At 38.5% G+C, this 21221-nt stretch overlaps 1 pseudogene; it reads right to left on the reverse strand.

Annotated features, from left to right (window-relative positions):
- LOC125998994 (40S ribosomal protein S4-like) overlaps window positions 1–3007 on the reverse strand; it is a 114660-nt pseudogene extending 111653 nt beyond the window's left edge.
- Window positions 3008–21221: the final 18214 nt, after the last annotated feature.

Consider the following 21221-nt stretch of genomic DNA (forward strand, 5'->3'; position numbering starts at 1 on the left):
ACCCTAGATCTCAGACATAGAGCCGACAAAATTTTCAGCAACAGCTCCAGGAACCAAATTCTTTCTGGGAGATTCTTAATACTGCTCTGACACCAACACACGCCAGTTTGATACAACACCGTAACAATGAGGAAATGGCAACAACTTGATCTAAGAACAGGTTGTCTTACCTCACCATCATAAGATGAAACCAGAAGACATGTCATCCTTTGATTTGTGCAAAAGCCAAGATCACTAACTACAGAAGACTGACTGTGGCAAACATGACTGGGCAGAACTTATCCTGGGACCAATAAAAAAGTCCCTAGTCTAAGCTTTGGCCTACGATCTGTACAAAAACCAAGATCTCTAATCCAGATGTCTGACTGTGACAACTGCAATCAAGCAGAACTTTGGGAAACATAATGAAAGACTCCATCCTAGGCTTCGACCTAGGATCCATGCAAACACCAAGACCATCAACTACTGAAGACTGATTAAAACAACAGTGATGGAACAGAACTTCTAGAACCGTAAGGAAGGACTCCATCCTAGGCTCCATCCTATGACCTGTGTAAATACCAAGACATCTAGATACAGAGGCCTGATCTCATCATCCACGACTGAGCGGATAGTTTCCAGACACCACAAAAAGACCTAGGGGAGAGTAAACAAACAGGTACGGAACCTGGGAGTTATACACATGACAGTACACTTCAAGGGCAGAGAAACCCTGTACCTCTTAGGCCAAGGGAATTCCTTTTCTAACCTCCCCAATATTTACTGTGCCTATGCAAAAAAAGCAGAAATTAATTTTTATTGTTATTGTTATTGTTGCTGTTTTTGTTTTTGTTTTGTTTTGTTTTGCCTTGTTTTGATTTGTTTTTGAGCTCTGTTTTGTTTTTATTTAGGGACTGGGATTATTGTTTGCTTGCTGTATTTATTGCTATGGTGCTTTTCGAGTTTTTAGTTTGATTTTTTTAGTATTGTTGCTATGTTTTTCTTCCTTTTCCCCTTTCTTCTCTTAAACAGATATTTATAGCCTCAAGAAGGACTCCTCCCATTTTTTTGCTTGTTTGATTCCCCCCTTTTCTTTTTTCCTTCAAACAGAACCACATAACTTGAACCATCTTGTTCTGCCTCACAAACTGAGGGGGAAATAGTGGAGGTTACCAAGACCAAACAGTCGTATGAACATTGAGTAGAAATAAAAAATGATCAGACTTAGGTACCAAATTCAAAGCGAATGACAACAGTATCATTACCCAATCTACAGCAAGCTAGATACAGAGGAGACCACTTATACTAGCAGCCAGGGGAGCAAAGAGGAGAATATGGAATGCATGCTGGGAATGGGGGGAGAGGGAGAACAATATTGGTGGTGCAAATGTCCATGATTCAATGTCACTATATACCTAAAATTTTACTGTGAATGATTTGTAATCCACTTTGGTCAAAATAAAAATTATTATACAAAAATAAAAGCCTTGGGTTTCTTTTCCTCTTTTGCTTTTCTTTTTATTCTTTAATTTGTAGTTTTTGGGCCACACCCAGTTTGCCCAAGGATCATTTCTGATTGTGCTTGGAAGTATATAACTCCCTGGGATCTAATCAATGTAGACTGCATGCTAAGCATGTGCCTTAAACTCTGTGCTCACAATTCCTCTCCTTAAAGGTAATGTCATTTCATCCATTATTCTTCTAATCTATTTAAATGTCATCATCTTCTCTGACTCATTTATCTATGTCAGTTGTATTTTTTGACATTGTTTACCAGGAGCAGCAAATCCACCTGTTCTCCCAGCATTTTCCTTCCCAATATTCCTATCACAATAATTATCCAATATCACCCCTTACCACACCCACCTCATTTAGTCCTACTCATGTAATGCTCACCAATATCTTTTTGTGCCATTTTTCTACCACTTCCTATTAACTCACCACTGTCAACCACAAATCCTGTGGATATTTTTCAGTTCTACTCCATATAAAGCAGCCCTATCATCTCAGTATCTCAAGTGATGGATAAGTGTCTTCTTACATACAATTAAAATATCACTTTGTTTTAGTAATGTCTTCTCTGATGGTGCAGTCTAGATTAGGTTTCTGTGTTTACTTTTTATTGATTGAGGTTTTCTCATGTAAAGTACTACTAATGACTTTTCCCTGTGTGTTCATACTCCCAACACACTGTACTAATAAGTAATGTACTAATGTACTCATCTTCCTCCACGAAAGACTCAGTTTTTTCTCCTTTCAGCCTTGCCCACAAATTCAGTTGTGTGTATCAGTTCTCTTGTGGTTTTCTTTGCTCTATCTTGCTACTCTTTTGTGTATGCTTAAGTCTCAAATATAGTAAAGATCATTCTGTATCTATCTCTTTCCTTCTGACTGACTTGACTCAACATGATAAATTCTAGTTTCATACTTATTACAGAAAATTGCATAATTTTGTTCTTCCTTAGATCTGCATAGTATAAAATTGTGTATATGTATCACAAGTTGATTTATTCATCTATATTTGGGTATTTTGGCTCTTTCTATATCTTGGCTATTGTACTAAACACTGTGATGAACATAGGTATGCACACATATCCTTTATATAAAGTTTTGTGTTTTGGGGATAGATACCAAGAAGTAGTATTGCTGGGTCATATGGGAGTTCTATTCCTAATTTTGAGATATTTCTTTTCATACATACTGAACCAAATATCATTTTGATCAACAGTGGATAAGAAGCTTTTCTCATTACAACCCTGACAACAAACTTTCTTTTGTTAAAATATTTTATTTATTTAAAAACAGTGGCTTACAAAGTTATTGATAATTGAGGCAGATAATATTTCAACTCTAATCCCACCATCTGTGTCAACTCCAATCACCAGTGCTCACATACCCAATCAACCTCCCCTATCCTCTCCCTGCCACCATAAAGTTTTCCACCATTAAAGATTGATGGTTGCAGCTTAGATACCATGTTTTCAATGCTGTTGAGTATGTGCTTTGAGTATAAACTACTTTGCCGCATCTCCAATATAAATGAAATCCAGACCTCTTTTTCTCCATTATTTCTCTTTCCAATCTTCTTCCTTCCCGTATTGGTTTCTTTTCTTCTTTATCCTCATCCCTAGGTGCTGGGGTCAAGGGTGATCTAGGCATATCTCCCTTACAACATTAAATATGCCACCAATAATTACAATCATCATGTGTTGGGCTTACTTCACTCAACATGATATATTTCAGTTTTGATTATGTATCTTAGCTAGTATACTCTATACAGAAATGAACAAGATATGTATATATATATTTTTTTTTTAATGAAAAATTTAAAGACTGAGGATAAAAATCCAAAAGTGAATGTCTGGATTATATCTACCAAAAAACTTTCTAACTGTGCCATTCTCAGTGTTGCTTTTTTTAAAATATATTTTTTATTTAAGTAACATGAACATAGTTGGGTTACAGTCACAAACAGAACACCCCCCTTTCACCAGTGTAACATTCCCCCCTTTCCCCTTCCCTTCCCCTGCCTGTATTCGAGACAGGCATTCTACTACAGTTATTTTTTTCACAGAATTATTTATGGTACATAGTGACAACGAATGAGGGGCACTCCCACCCCCAGTGCTGTCCTCCCTCCACCCCTGTTTCCCCCTTTCCCCCCAGAATACTAGTGCAACTGGTCTCCACTTTACAGTTTGTTGTAGATTATCTATTCTGTTGTCGTTTGCGATAAAAAGTATAAGAAAAAAAAAGGAAGAAGATAAAAAAATTGGCCGCAACTACCAAAAAAAAAAAAAAAAAAAGAGAGAGAGAGAAAGAAAAAAAATGCACCCGGCTAATAAGAAAAAATGATGTGATGTATGTATGGTGTTAAATTTATTTTATAAACCCATAGATATTAAGTTTCCCTACATCCAATTTTGAAGAAATTATCTTCACCCCATTTTATACATTTAACTCCTGTCAGCTGTATTTAAATCTGGGGAGGGCAGTTAATTCAGAACTCTCAGTTCCATTACATTATTCTATAGGTTTATCCTTATTCCAGTAATATAATTTGATTATTTTAGTTTTGTAGTATAGTTCAAAATTGAGAAATGAAATGCTTCTTTTTTATTTTCTTAGGATTTCTTTGACTATTCATGGTGTTTCATGAGTCCAAATAAATTTTAGTATAGTTGGAGTTTTAATAGGTATTGCTTTGAATCTGTATAATACTTTGGGTAAGATAGTCATTTTTGTAGCATTAAATAATTAACGATTGGGCTGGATGGAGGTGGATGCCATCCCAGGCCACGTGGCTCTGCAACCCCCATCCAGCCAGCAGGTCCCAGGCCCAGGTGAATGGCGGAATCAAGACTCACTCACAGGCAGGCATCAGGAAGCATTAGCTTTATTCATGCCCTATCCACCACATGTGTGTGGCCTACATCATAAACTTTCAAGCATTCAGCCATTCTTAGCCCTGCATCTTAACTCCTTTCAGCCATCTCCCTTTGGCCTCCATCCTGGTCAAAGACCAAAAGAGGCAGAGACCCAGAAGCCAGAGCGCCCAGCAGGGCCAAGAGCCAGCAGGGCAGCCCCCTAATCCCCTGGCTTCAGGGTTTATCTATCTATTCCAAGACCCCTCCCAGGAATGGACGGGGTCTTGCAGGTAAGGTCACACCTAATATTCAGTTCCCAAGACCCCTCCCAGAAATGGGTGGGTCTTAGGTATCTACACCAAATCCAGGGTCTCAGGTACACCAACATTTCCCCCTTTTCTGAAATATAAAGACCCTTTTGTAATTCTGACTCCACCTTTAGCCAAAGGTGGGTGCCATTTGTAATGTATCTTCGCTGTTAACTTTGCTGGGTATTTGTGAATCCAAGAACAGTCCCCAGAATGAGAAATTACTTCCCATCCCCTTGTCCCCTTCCGGGGGAAGACCTTGGTAAAATTTATCCGCAGCAAATAATAATCCACACAGACAAAAAGGATAGTGTGTAAAAGATTGGGCAAGGAGAGCTAGAGAATCCTCCTGCAGCCAGCAGCTTTCACAGAAGGCCCCTCTCCCCTCTCCATCAAGCTATTTATTGCCAACTCCACAGCGCCCCACCTGGAAGGGCTAGGTGGGGCAATAGTCACAGAACAATTCTAAGGAAACACTTTTATATACAACAATTCCAAGAATCATCTTATGGAAACTTTTTCATATACTACAATTTTGACAATGTTGATTTTTCTAATTAATGAAAAGCTATATAATATATACCAAAACAAATAAGATCAGAAAATAACCTAAAAGGGAGAGATTTTGAAACATCAAGGAACTTCTTCGTACAAAAACTGTTATTGTAAAGGTGACCCAAGTACAGGGTTTTGTTAAAACCTATACAAAAAAGCTAAACTTATAATTATCTTCCTTCAGTAAGCAAAAACTCTGATTTTTTAGGAACTGGGGTGATGAGATCTTATAGCTACTTTCTGCTGACCTGGGGCATTGTGGGGTTTCCAAAATTTTATTTATTTTTTTGATATCTACCTAATGAAGGATAGGGAATATGACAAAATTGGATTCTTATTGGGTCAAAAAGATAAATAACTACATCCTGATTCATGTACAAAAGTATAGATGTAGCTAAACTTATTGAAAACAAGAGGATCCTTCATATGGTTTCTTAAAGTGATGAAAAGCTAAAAGTCATTCTGAGTCTCAGAGATGTCGACTTCTAACGAGGCATAATGATGCCCAGAATTTGTTTTAGAGACTGTCCTTCATATAAACATAATCATAGCCTTTCCCTCGAATGATTAGTTTGCTTGCTACTCAATCTTTGTCAATTTTCATCCAGATGGGTGAATTAATTGTTTTCAGAGGCTGTACATCTTTTTGAAAGTGTCTTTTAGCAGCTGCAAGGGGTTCTTCTTGTGGTAAATTTAAAAAAATTAAAGAAAATAATGTTACAGATAGGAAATCGAGTGAAGGTATAATTCCTTTTCTTTTTTTAAATAATTGGTGTCCACACAGGATGGTTAGACTTTCACTGAATGCAAAGTGGTGGTGGATGCTGTACTTCAGTGGCCCCAGTTTAAAAAATGTGGTGTCCTTTGAAATACAGGCTAGAGAAGGATTGGGAGGAGGAATCATGAACTCAGTGTGCCATTGTTCATGTAGATCTCAACCCCTTATATTAAGGGGCAAGGGAGCCACATATGACTGAAGAGTGTCTATATTCCCTTCAGGTTCAAAGCTTTTCAGTCATCTAGTACTCTGTTGGACAGAGAAAGAAGGCAAAATATCAATCCTTGCAAACCATAAGGTATCTCCTGCAGGACCCAACTATGGGGTCAGGATTGAGAAAAGATAATGGAAACATTGGCACCTGTGTCAATCTTTCCTTTAAGTGATTTTCCGTGTATCTCTAGAGTTACTAGTGGGTGCATGCTTTTTGTAATATTATAGGCAAAAACAACTAGGAGATCCACAGAGGCTAATAGGCGTTTAGTGCTACCAAACCTCTAATCCTTGGGTGATTGTAGTGGCTAGGCATAGCAAATGGAAGAAGTAAGAGTTGGGCAATGTGCTCTCCTTTTTAAAATATCCATAGTGCCAGCACTGTGATAACAATTATTGTCTCTCCCATGTAATCAAAGTCTATTATTTCCACATGCACATTGATTCCTTTAATCGTTAGACTGCTTATTCCTAAGGGTAGGCCTTCAGTGCCTAGCAGTATTGGTCCCTTTATTCCAGATCTTAATTTGTAGGTATATTATTGATCTGGTGTTATTATGATGGTGGTAGGACAGGGGAATATTTAAATTAGAACTTCCTGTGGTGGCAGGTTTCAGCTAACTTATTGGATGTAGGCCTGTATGAGTTGGGACCCCTGGTTTTGTGGGGACTGAGGTTGGCCCACTGACCAGTTTCCCAATACCTGTTAATTGTTGGGGCAATCTAATTCAATGATCTCCTCAGTTGCATTGTGGGCAAAGTCTGGGCAGCAGTCTGCAGAGGGTGGGTCCAGGGAGGGTCCTGCAATTCCTGCAACAGTGGCTGAATTTTCCACAATTAGGATATTTACCCCTGGTTTGTGAGTTCTGGGGTTGTCCTCCTCTCCAAATTTTCCAAACCCCAATGGACTGACAATCATTTGCCCAATTGTTTTCCTTAACATATTTTAGACAAGGTACAGGTGATGGCTTTGAAAATACACAGTTGAGTGGAGATCTATATTCTTTGCACAGATATCCTGGTCCTCTTAGTCTGCTTCTTTACTGTGTAGGCCTTAAAGGTATTTATATTTGCCTGATGTGCGATGGAACCTACATTCTGGCATGCTTTCAGGTAGCATCTTCTCTCTCCCTAATTGTGCACAAAATTATTTAGCAGTCTTTGTGGGATTTTCAAAGGCAAACTGCCTTGTCAGATGTTGCTGGGTTTTTTTCCCTCTAACTTGCCTTTGCAGAGACTCTATGTTCCTAGTCGGCCATAAGCAGGTCCTGTCACTTTAAAGGTGAAAACTTCAGTTACCAGAAGCTTGCCTCTTGTAACTGGCACAGGATGACATTTAGTCTGGGGTATATAAAGCCCCAGGTTGAAATTTGGGGGAAGGGCTAGAAAACTCTGCCATTGCCAATCCTGTCCTGGATTGCTCCTTTGGATGGGTGCTGCTGAACAGCTGGAGAAACTATTTTCTGGACTCCTGGCTCCTGCTGCCTTTTGCTGCCTCTCTCTCCTACTGCTTCAGGCCTAAAATTAACAAAATCTTCTTTGAGGTTTTGGTAGAACTCATTAATGAACTCACCTAAACTTGGGTTTTTGTTCTTGGGGAGAATTTAAATTATTGTTTCAATTTCTTTACTCAATTAGTCAATTTTGTGTTTTTGCTTCCTTTTGTTTAAATCATAAGAATTTATATGATTCTTGGATTTCATTTATTTTAGGGTCTTGGGCTTGGTGTCATAAAGTTGTTTATAAGTGCTTTTTATGATTTTTTTCTTGGCAGTCATATTTATTATTTTCTTTTTTTCTTTATTTAGACATCTTGATTACATATATGATTGTGTTAGGTTCAGTCATGTAAAGAACACCCCCATCACCAGTGCAACATTCCCACCACCAATGTACCAAATCTCCCTCCATCCCAACTCACCCCCACCTGTACTCCAGACAGGCTTTCCAGTTCCCTCATTCATTCACATGATTATTATCAGTTCTCTGTGTAGTTATTTCTATAACTGCACTCACCGCTCTTTGTGGTAAGCTTCATGAAGTGAGCTAGAAGTTCCAGCCCTCCTCTCATTGTCTCTGAGGATTGTTGCAAATGTGACTTTTATTTTTCTTAAAACCCATAGATGAGTGAGACTGTTCTGCGTCTCTCTCCCTCTGACTTATTTTGCTCAGCATGATAAATTCCATGTACATTCATGTATAGGAAAATTTCATGACTTCATCTCTCCTGACTGCTGCATAATATTCCATTGTGTATATGTACCAGTTTCCTTAGCCATTCGTCTGTTGAAGGGCATCTTGGCTGTTTCCAGAGCCTGGCTATTGTGAATAGTGCTGCAATAAATATAGGCGTGAGGAAGGGGTTTTTGTATTGTATTCTTGTGTTCTTAGGGTATATCCATAGGTGTGGAATAGCTGGGTCGAATGGGAGCTCAATTTCCAGATTTTGGAGGAATCTCCATATTGCTTTTCATAGAAGTTGGACTAGACGGCATTCTCACCAGCAGTGGATAAGAGTTCCTTTCTCTCTACATCCCCGCCAGCACTAACTGTTCTCATTCCTTGTGATGTGTGCCAATCTCTGTGGTGTGAGGTGGTATCGCATTGCTGTTTTGATTTGCATCTCCCTGATGATTAGTGATGAGGAGCATTTTTTCATGTGCCTTTTGGCCATTTGTATTTTTTTTTATCAAAGCGTCTGTATTCTATCTCTATCTGTGGGATTTATCATTGTAATGAGGATGTGTCTTGGGGTGTTTTTCTTTGGGTCTCTTTTAGCTGGTACTCTTCGGGCATGCAGGATTTGGTTGCATGTAGTCTTGAACTCTGGGAGTATCTCTTTGATTATATCTTTGACAGTTGATTTTTTCTGGAGATCTTCTACCTGGGTCTTTGGGATTCCAATGATTCTTATATTGTTTCTGTTGAGTTTACCAAAGACTTCTATTTTCATTTGTTCGCATTCCTTGAGTACTTTTTCCATTGCCTGTTTGTCTTAAGGTTCTTTTCCAATTTCTTCTGTTGTGTTGAGTTTTTCTGCATCACATCTTCCAGTACTCTGATTCTCTCCTCAGCTGCTGATACCCTGCTCTTGAGGCCATCCACTGAGGTTTTCAGTTGAGCTACCGTGTTTTTCAGATCTGCTATTTCAGTTTGGAGTTTTCTGATTTTGGTCTTTGTGTTTAGTTCAGATCGATCTATGCTTTCTTTGAGTTCTACAAACATCTTCCATATTGCTATTTTAATTTCCTTATCTGAGAGGTTAATCAGGTCGTTGGAATTTATTAGGTCATCTGAGCTTTCATCTTCATTCTTTGTGCATGGTGTTTGCTTGCGAGGTTTCCCCATTGTAGTGTGGTTTTTCCTGCGTGTTGTGGTGGGGTTCATTGTTTAGAAAGAGTGCGCGGCCGCAAAATGAAGCAAATCACTCTTCTGCTGCCTCTATTTGAAAAAAATTTTTGGGATGTGCTCCTTAGTCCTCTGAGGGGACCTTCAGGGATTCATAAACACAGGCAGACAGGCACAGGCAGGAGAAGTTTCCCTTGAAGTCCTCAGAGTGAACAAAGGCACAGCAGGACGGAGCCTCTAGAGGCCAGAGAGTTCATCCTATTGGACGGCGACCTCCACAGCCAGAATGTACTTACTGGGCAGCTTCAAAATGCAGTTTTTTGGGGGTGCGCTCTCTAGGCCTCTGAGGAGACCTTCAGGGATTTCAGAAACACAGGCAGACAGGCACAGGCAGAAGTTTCTCTTGAAGTCCTCAGAGTGAACAATCTTTTTATGATTTTTTTAACTTCTGAGGTGTCTTATAATTTCTCCCTTGTCATCTCTGAGAGAATCTTTTACCTTTTTTTCTTGATGATCTAGCTCAGGTTTGTCAATCTTGCTTTATGTTTTAAAAAACAATTCTTTTTTTTAAACTTTTATATACTTTTTGTGTAATTTATTTGCACTTTAATTTTTTATTATCTTCTTTTGTATATTTGCTTTGGGATTCATCTGGTTTTTTTTTCTACTATCAGAGGTTAGATAGTTAACACAGTTTTGTCTTCTCTAGTGGCCTCTTGAATAAGTATAAGATTTTTTTGGTACATCATTTTAATTTTTCATATTTTCTGATAGCTGCTATCTTTATCCTCCATTGTTTCAAAAACATTTGAATATATTTTTTTTATTTTTGTTGTTACAATTGATATTTAGCAGTGTTATGTTTAATATTCAGGTATTTAACTTTTTACCGCTTTCTTTTATGATCAAATTCTAATTTTGTGGCTTTATGTCCTGAGAAGATACTTGGCATGATTTCTATTTTGGTGGATAATCTACTTGTGATACAGTATGTGATCTATCCTGAATAATTTCCCATAAAATGAAGAGGAATATGTATTGAATTTTTAGGAGCAGAGGGTTCTTAATATGTCTATTAGGTCCAATTATTTCCTCCCTCACTTAGGGCTCTTGCTTTTTTATTTATGTTTTGACTATTATGCCATTTCCTCAGGTCTTAGAAGTTGCTTTGTAAATTGTTAGCCCTTCATTTGGTGCATATTGATGAGAGTTAAGTTCCCATTATGTACTGATCCCTTGACTAGTATTTAATGTCCTTTTCTATCATTATATTCTTTCATTATACATTTTCATTATCTTTCATTATACTCTTTATTTTGAACACTGGTTTGATACTAGTATGGTAATTCTGCAATTTCTGCATTTTTCTGTCTGCCACTATCCTATTTAATTAAGCTATTTAATTATTTCAAACCAACCTCTACAGAATCTGTGTTTGTCTTGTCCACTACTATTTTCTCTGTAACTATGGATCAAAATATATTTGCTAAATCTTGTATAAAACGTTTCAGATAAAATTATGAAACCAAAGCAGTTAAATAATGTCTTTGAAGCTGGACATTATAGCTCACCTCACGAACCTCACCACAAAGAGTGATGAGTTTAGTTAGAGAAATAACTACATTGCAAACTATCCTAATAATGAGAATGTATGAGGGAAATAGAAAGCCTTCTAGAGTACAGGTGGGAGCGGGGAGGGGAGGAGGAATATTTGGGACATTGGTGGTGGAAATATTGCACTGGTGATGGGGGGTGTCACCTTATATGACTGGAACCCAACCACAATCATGTTTGTAACCAAGGTGTTTAAATAAAAATATTAAAAAATAATAATGTCCTCGAGGTTACAAAGCTAGTGAATATCAGAGTTGAAATTCAAACCAAGACCATATTTGGTTTTAACCACAATTCCAGCTAGTTATGCATTGTTTAAAATGATGAAATGGGGAATAGTTAGTAATGTTCACTATTAGTTGCTATCTAACTGAATCAGAAACTGGAGGTGAAACATTGAATTTTGTGTTTTAACAAGTCTTCCTGATAAATCTGATACTTGCCCAAGTGTGAGAACCACTGCTCAATATTACTATATACTACTACTCTTACTACTCATACTCATATCATTACCTCTTTGTAGAAGTTCCAAGTTGTTTCCATCTATGCAAAAAGCACTAATGCTAAACAGTTTGGGACTCAGCATATTAGATTTTTTTGAAAGTATATGTTGAATAATAAGTGAAACGACCTTCTGGCACATGAGTTTTGAAAGACACAAACAGACTAGTTTTATCAAACCCAAAGAAAGATAGCAAAAACACCATAAAAATTCAATATAAAGGCTGTGACACTTGCCGGGATAAAAAAATTTCAAGATGAAATTATTCATTTATTACCTCCTCCACTCCACATTCTTTTTAAAGTCAATCATTTTCATGGGACTGTCTCTGACCCTTTTTGGTTTATATTGATAGCTCTCTTATTCAGTTTCTTTATAACATTTGGCTCCTTTATAGCATTTTGAGTATCATTCAAGCTATTCCTGGATTATATGTGACAATATGTTTTTAGAGTGCCTCAGATATATAAATTATGGTCTCCACAAAGAAACTGTATTCTTTTTAGCACACAGATTGTGTCTTTCTCTTTTATTTCTACTACTTTCTATTGTTAACATTAAGAATATAGTATCATATTAGAATAATGTTCTAAAAATTATCTGGTGTATGTTTTTATTATACACTAAGCACTTTCCATATTCAGCAAAGATAATCATCAAATAAGAGATGAATTGTGGGAGAAGAGCAGAAATAATCTAATTATTATTAATCCTTGAGTTTTAAATTTTTATTTAGAGTTTTAGGAACCATGATATTTGTATTTCAAAAGGCTAACTCCAGAAGTATCCAGAACTTATATTTTATAACTTATACAATAGATAAGAAAGGATAAGTTCTAGTCCTCTAGTCCAACAACAGCTAATCATAAAATGGGTCTGCCCCTGTAAGTAAAATCCTAATTGTGATTGGCTGGCTGAGCCTATACCCTCCCTGTCTGGGGAAGATTGAGACTGGAGAGTTGTTGGCAATTAGAAGAGATTAAGGAGCAATCAAATTGAATTGTTTTTTACCCCTAGCTATGGCTTTTCTTCCTGATTTGGACAGACCATTGGCTATATTGGCTGTATCCTTTTACTTTACGTCAAAAACTGTTCCTTCTACCTGGGCTTCAATCTACCTTACTCTGGTACCAAACCAAACTCTTTCTCATTCTTTCTCTCTCTCCTGGCCTAGCAGTTTGTTATAGGCCTTGGTCTTTGTTAATATAAAAAGATTGAGATATTTGTCAGAGTCTTGCCTGCAAGGCCTTCATGAACAACAGCAGTATGGGTCCATCACCAGATAAAGGATAAATTAGAAGCAGTTTTTTCTTTTAAGAGTAGAAAAAAATTTTTATTTGATGTAAGATAAGTAAAAGCAAGCAGAGCACGGCCACTTCGCTTCGCTATGCGGCCATGCGCTCTTTCTAAGAAAAGAACACCATTGCAACAAGAAGAAAAAAATCACACTAAGAACTGTGCTAGATCACAGAAGCAAGCATTTCTCTCCGGACTGTCTTCTTTGTTGCATGCCCGGGCCTAAGATTTGATCCAGTGTGAGGCTTCATCCACGGAGGACTCCCCTCCCTTAGAGGCTAGTCAGCCCATACAGAAAGGGCGGAGCCAGAGGAGTGTGCTGCCTGCATCATATAGCCAATGAATACCACCACAACACATAGGAAAACCCACAATACAAGAGTGACAATGGGGAAACAACGCAGGCCAGCATCAGACATAGAGAATGAAGATGACAATTCTGATGACCAGATAATGACCAACCAACTAATCAACCTCTCAGATAAGGACTTTAGACTAGCAATATGGAAGATGCTCAAAGAACTCAAAGAAACCATGGATCGAGTTGAACAGAACACTAATAAGAACCAAGAAAATATGAAGACAGAAATCACAAAACTCCAAACTGAAATAACATGTCAACTAACAGGCCTGAAAAAGTCAGTAAATGAAGTGAATGATTGCTGCGGACTGTTTTATCCTGATGAGATAAAAAGTTCCTAAGCATAACCTTAGTGAGTTCATTTTCCCACTGGAAGTCAAGCGGGAGCACGAAGAGGCGAATATGGAATAATGAATAATGAAATATGAAATGAATGAGACCACACAGAATGCATGGGACTTGCTTCTAGAAAGACGAAGACAAATTTATTTTTTGAGCTGGGTAGCTTTTAAGGGTTGATGTTTGGAAAGCAGGGTGTAATTTTGGACATCAAAGACAGTGGGAGATGGTTAGGGAAACAGAATGAAAGAGGTGGCTAAAATTTGCATATTAAAGAACGGATACTGAAGTTGAAAGGGCAGTTTTTGTTGTGGGTTAGCTTTGTTTTGGGTAAGTAGGAGAAACCAGTTAATTTTCAGGGAAGTGGGAAGAGAGAGAAATGTTTTAGAGTTTTGGGGAAAACTGAAAATTGCTTTACTATGAGCTAAGTTTTGGGAAAAAACATGATCTTGGCGCCAAGGTAGCAGAGATCAGAGAGCTGGTCAGTGGGAGACTTTTGGCGGGATTTGTACTGTCCTCCTTTGTTAGAAAGAATTACTAAGGCCTGATTTCTAATAATGGTCAAAAATAAAGAGAGAGATAGTTACAGCCACTTTAGAATTATGGCCAAACACTCCACGCAAAGGGTCAACTGATTTTGACTGCTCTAAGCGGGCATTTTTGGCAAATAATTCTTTTTCAGGAGTGCAACACTTTTCTGATGTGTGTGCCCTTCCTGAGTGGGGTGTAACAAATGACAAAATGGATAAGCTCTGGGACCGGGTATCAGAAGCTGAGAAAAGACTTGGTGCTGTGGAAGATGAGATACATAATAATTCCATACTGCAGGAGAGATTGGGAAAAAAACTTAAAGCAAATGAGCAGACAATAGAAAAATTAGTCAAAGAATGGAAACAGATGAAAATAGAAGTCTATGATAAGATCAACAGAAATAACTTAAGAATTATTGGAGTCCAAGAGACCCAGGAAGAAAATTTCCAGGAAGAATCAATGGTCAAGAACATCATTAAAGAGAAACTTCCAGAGCTAAAGAATATATGTGATCGACAGAGCATGAAAACCGGCTAAGCTTTGCAAAAGCCGGCTCCCTGTGTGTGACACCAGGTGGGAAAAATCCGCGAAAGTACACTGGCTCAGTGGGGCCCAACTGTGAAAAACAGTGAGTGTGACCTGTCTATGTCTGTCTACTGTCCTGTTGCGTGAAACTCTTGCGAGTGGGGCAAAAAGAGGCTCCAGAAACCTCGCCCAGACGCCATTTTGAGGGAGGGACTACAGAGCATGAAAACCGGCTAAGCTTTGCAAAAGCCGGCTCACTGTGTGTGACACTAGGCGAGGAAAATCCGCAAAAGTACACCGGCCCAGTGGGGCCCAACTGTGAAAAACTGTGAGTGTGACCTGTCTCGCTAAGCAGCCGTGCACTCTTTCTAAGGAAAGAACTCCATTGCAACAAGAAGGAAAAATCACACTAAGAACGGCTCTATATCACAGAAGCAAACATTTCTCTCCGGACTGTCTTCTCTGTTGCATGCTCGGGCCTAAGATTTGACCCAGTGTGAGGCTTCATCCACGGAGGACTCCCCTCCCTTAGAGGCAAGTCAGCCCATACAGGAAGGGCGGAGCCAGAGGAGTGTGCTGCCTGCATCATATAGACAATGAATACCACCACAACACGTAGAAAAACCGACAATACAAGTGTGACAATGGGGAAACAACGCAGGCCAGCATCAGACATAGAGAATGAAGATGACAATTCTGAGGACCAGATAATGACTGAACAACTAATCAACCTCTCAGATAAGGACTTTAGACTAGCAATATGGAAGGTGCTCAACAGACTCCAAGAAACCATGGATCAAGTTGAACAGAACACTAATAAGAACCAAGAAAATATGAAGGCAGAAATGACAAAACTCCAAACTGAAATAACATGTCAACTAACAGGACTGAAAAAGTCAGTAAACGAAGTGAATGACAAAATGGATAAGCTCTGGGACAGGGTATAGGAAGCTGAGAATAGACTTGGTGCTGTGGAAGATGAGATACATAACAATTCCATACAGCAGGAGAGATTGGACAAAAAACTTAAAGCAAATGAGCAGACAATGGAAAAATTAGTCAAAGAATGGGAACAGATGAAAATAGAAGTCTATGATAAGATCAACAGAAACAACTTAAGAATCATTGGAGTCCCAGAGACCCAGGAAGAAAATTTCCAGGAAGAATCAATGGTCAAGAACATCATTAAAGAGAAACTCCCAGAGCTAAAGAATATATGTGATCAAATCCTGCATGCCCGAAGAGTACCAACCAAAAGAGACCCCAGAAAAACCACCCCAAGACACATCCTAGTCACAATGACAAATCCCACAGATAGAGACAGAATTCTGAAAACAGCAAGATCAAAAGGGGAAATCATGTTCAAGCAAGCTTCCCTGAGATTTACAGCAGACCTGTCACCAGAAACGCTCAATGCCAGAAAGCAGTGGTGGGATATTGTGACAAGACTGAATGAAATGAATGCTTCACCCAGAATACTATACCCAGCAAAACTCACTTTCCGGTTTGATGGAAGAATACCTGGTTTCACAGACAAAAAACAGCTCAGAAACTTCACAGACACAAAACCAGTCTTAAGAGAAAAACTGAAAGACCTAATCTAAGACAAGACTACCCAAAAGACACACCAAATTTTGAAATTAAGATGGCGTTAAATCCCAGGACAATTCTTTCTCTCAACGTCAATGGACTAAATGCACCAGTTAAGAGACACAGAGTGGCTAAATGGATCAAAAAACTCAATCCAACCTTCTGCTGCCTACAAGAAACGCACCTGAATAGTCAGAACAAACATAGACTCAAAATAAAAGGCTGGAGAAAAGTTATCCAAGCAAACAACACCCATAAAAAAGCTGGAGTGGCCATACTAATATCAGATAATGCAAACTTTATACTCAGGAAGGTGGTAAGGGACAAAGACGGACATTTTATATTAATCAAGGGGTACGTAGAGCAGGAAGAATTCACTCTCCTAAACATATATGCACCGAATGAGGGGCCAGCAAAATATTTAATACAACTGTTGACAAATCTGAAAAATAATATCAACAACAACACAATAATTGTGGGGGACCTTAACACGGCTTTGTCAACACTGGACAGGTCAACCAGACTGAAACCCAACAAGAATATACTAGACCTGAGGAGAGAAATGGAAGAAAGAGGCCTAGTGGATATATATAGGACACTCCATCCCCAGAAACCTGGATACACATTCTTCTCCAATGTACATGGGACATTCTCCAGGATAGACTACATGCTGGCACATAAAACATACCTCCATAAGATCAAGAGGATAGAAATTTTGCAGACTACCTTCGCTGACCACAAGGCTCTGAAATTATTTGTGAACTCCAAAGGGACTCAGAAGAAACACTTTAACACCTGGAAGTTAAACAGCCTCATGCTCAATAACCAGTGGGTCCGAGATGAAATCAAGGAGGAAATAAAAAGATTCCTGGAAACAAATGACAATAAAGACACAAACTCTCAGAACTTATGGGACACAGCAAAAGCAGTACTGAGAGGAAAATTTATAGCTTTGCAAGCACACATCAGGAAGGAAGAAGGAGCTTACCTGAGTAGCTTAATGACACAGCTAATAGAACTAGAAAATGCTCAACAAAAGGACCCAAGAATAGGAAGACAGAAGGAAATAACAAAGCTGAGAGCAGAAATCAACGAAGTGGAAACTCAAAAAACAATCCGAAAGATCAACGAAAGCAGAAGTTGGTTCTTTGAAAAAATAAACAAGATTGATAGACCACTGGCAAACCTAACAAAGAAAGAGAGAGAGAAACTTGATAACTCGTATCAGGAATGAAAAAGGAGAGATCACTACTGATATGACAGAGATTCAAAGGGTAATCAGAAACTACTTTGAAAAACTCTACGCCACTAAAAATGAGAACCTGGAAGAAATGGATAAATTCTTGGACTCTTATAATCTTCCACGGTTGAAGGAAGAGGATGTAGCATATCTAAACACCCCCATCACCATTGATGAAATTAAAACAGTAATCAAATGTCTGCCGAAAAACAAAAGCCCAGGTCCAGATGGATTCACTAATGAATTCTATCAAACTTTCCAAGAGGAACTACTGCCAATCTTGGCAAGACTCTTTCATGAAATTGAACAAACAGAAACACTTCCAAATAGCTTTTATGAAGCCAACATCACCTTGATACCTAAACCAGACAGAGACGCTACCAAAAAAGAAAATTACAGACCAATATCACTGATGAATGCAGATGCAAAGATCCTCAACAAAATCCTGGCAAATAGGATTCAATGCCTCATTAAGAAGATCATCCACTACGATCAAGTAGGTTTCATCCCAGGAATGCAAGGCTGGTTTAACATCCGTAAATCTATCAACATAATACACAACATCAATAACAAGAAAAATAAAAACCACATGATCATATCAATAGATGCAGAGAAAGCATTTGATAAGGTCCAACACCCATTCTTGATCAAAACTCTCAGCAAGATGGGAATGGAGGGAACCTTTCTCAATATAGTGAAGGCCATCTACCACAATCCAGTGGCAAATATTGTCCTCAATGGAGAAAAACTGAAAGCCTTCCCTCTAAATTCCGGCACAAGACAAGGCTGTCCTCTCTCACCACTCCTATTCAACATAGCACTGGAAGTACTTGCTATAGCGATTAGGCAAGAAAAGGATATCAAGGGAATCCAGATAGGAAAGGAAGAAGTCAAGCTCTCACTGTTTGCAGATGACATGATACTCTACTTAGAAAACCCTAAAGACTCTATCAAAAAGCTTCTAGAAACAATAGACTCATATAGCAAGGTGGCAGGCTACAAAATTAACACACAAAAATCAATGGCCTTTCTATATACCAATAGTAATAAGGATGAAATGGACATTAAGAAAACAACCCCATTCACAATAGTACCACACAAACTCAAATATCTTGGAATCAACTTGACTAAATATGTGAAGGACCTATACAAAGAAAACTATAAAACTCTGCTCCAAGAAATAAGAGAGGACACACGGAAATGGAAACACATACCCTGCTCATGGATTGGCAGGATTAACATCATCAAAATGTCAATACTCCCCAAGGCATTATACAGATTTAATGCCATCCCTCTAAAGATACCCATGACATTCTTCAAAGAAGTGGATCAGACACTTTTGAAATTCATTTGGAACAATAAACACCCTCGAATAGCTAAAGCAATCATTGGGAAAAAGAATATGGGAGGAATTACTTTTCCCAACTTTAAACTGTACTACAAAGCAACAGTTATCAAAACAGCATGGTATTGGAATAAGGATAGGTCCTCAGATCAGTGGAATAGGCTTGAATACTCAGAAAATGTTCCCCAGAGATAAAACCATCTAATTTTTGATAAAGGAGCAGGAAATCCTAAATGGAGCAGGGAAAGCCTCTTCAACAAGTGGTGTTGGCACAATTGGATAGCCACTTGCAGAAAATTAAACTTAGACCCCCAGCTAACATCATGTACAAAGGTAAAATCCAAATGGATTAAAGACCTCGATATCAGCCCCAAAACCATAAGATATATAGAACAGCACATAGGCAAAACACTACAGGACATTACAGGCATCTTCAAGGAGGAAACTGCACTCTCCAAGCAAGTGAAAGCAGAGATTAACAGATGGGAATATATTAAGCTGAGAAGCTTCTGCACCTCAAAGGAAATAGTGCCCAGGATACAAGAGCCACCCACTGAGTGGGAGAAACTATTCACCCAATACCCATCAGATAAGGGGCTAATCTCCAAAATATACAAGGCACTGACAGAACTTTACAAGAAAAAAACATCTAACCCCATCAAAAAATGGGGAGAAGAAATGAACAGACACTTTGACAAAGAAGAAATACGCATGGCCAAAAGACACATGAAAAAATGTTCCACATCACTAATCATCAGGGAGATGCAAATCAAAACAACGATGAGATACCACCTCACACCCCAGAGAATGGCACACATCACAAAGAATGAGAATAAACAGTGTTGGCGGGTATGTGGAGAGAAAGGAACTCTTATCCACTGCTGGTGGGAAAGCTGTCTAGTTCAACCTTTATGGAAAGCGATATGGAGATTCCTCCAAAAACTGGAAATCGAGCTCCCATACGATCCAGCTATACCACTCCTAGGAATATACCCTAGGAACACAAAAATACAGTACAAAAACCCCTTCCTTACACCTATATTCATTGCAGCTCTATTTACCATAGCAAGACTCTGGAAACAACCAAGATGCCCTTCAACAGACGAATGGCTAAAGAAACTGTGGTACATATACACAATGGAATATTATGCAGCTGTCAGGAGAGATGAAGTCATGAAATTTTCCTATACATGGATGTACATGGAATCTATTATGCTGAGTGAAATAAGTCAGAGAGAGAGAGAAAAACGCAGAATGGTCTCACTCATCTATGGGTTTTAAGAGAAATGAAAGACACCCTTGTAATAATAATTTTCAGACACAAAAGAGAAAAGAGCTGGAAGTTCCAGCTCACCTCAGGAAGCTCACCACAAAGAGTGATGAGTTTAGTTAGAGAACTAACTACATTTTGAACTGTCCTAATATTGAGAATGTATGAGGGAAATGTAGAGCCTGTTTAGGGTACAGGCGGGGGTTGGGTGGGGAGGAGGGAGATTTGGGACTTGGGTGATGGGAATGTTGCACTGGTGATGGGTGGTGTTCCTTTTATGACTGAAACCCAAACACAATCATGTATGTAATCAAGGTGTTTAAATAAAAAAAAAGAGATGAAATTAAAAAAAAAAAAAAGAAAAAAAAATCTAACCCCATCAAAAAATGGGGAGAAGAAATGAACAGACACTTTGACAAAGAAGAAATACACATGGCCAAAAGACACATGAAAAAATGTTCCACATCAATAATCATCAGGGAGTTGCAAATTAAAATAACGATGAGATACCACCTCACACCCCAGAGAATGGCACACATAACAAAGAATGAGAATAAACAGTGTTGGCGGGGATGTGGAGAGAAAGGAACTCTTATCCACTGCTGGTGGGAATGCCGTCTAATTCAACCTTTATGGAAAACGATATGGAGATTCCTCCAAAAACTGGAAATCGAGCTCCCATACGATCCAGCTATACCACTCCTAGGAATATACCCTAGGAACACAAAAATACAGTACAAAAACCCCTTCCTTACACCTATATTCATTGCAGCACTATTTACCATATCAAGACTCTGGAAACAACCAAGATGCCCTTCAACAGACGAATGGCTAAAGAAACTGTGGTACATATACACAATAGAATATTATGCAGCTGTCAGGAGAGATGAAGTCATGAAATTTTCCTATACATGGATGTACACGGAATCTATTATGCTGAGTGAAATAAGTCTGAGAGAGAGAGAAAAACGCAGAATGGTCTCACTCATCTATGGGTTTTAAGAAAAATGAAAGACACCCTTGTAATAATAATTTTCAGACACAAAAGAGAAAAGAGCTG

This window comes from Suncus etruscus, chromosome X (assembly GCF_024139225.1).
Source record: "Suncus etruscus isolate mSunEtr1 chromosome X, mSunEtr1.pri.cur, whole genome shotgun sequence".
Classification (NCBI taxonomy): Eukaryota; Metazoa; Chordata; class Mammalia; order Eulipotyphla; family Soricidae; genus Suncus; species Suncus etruscus.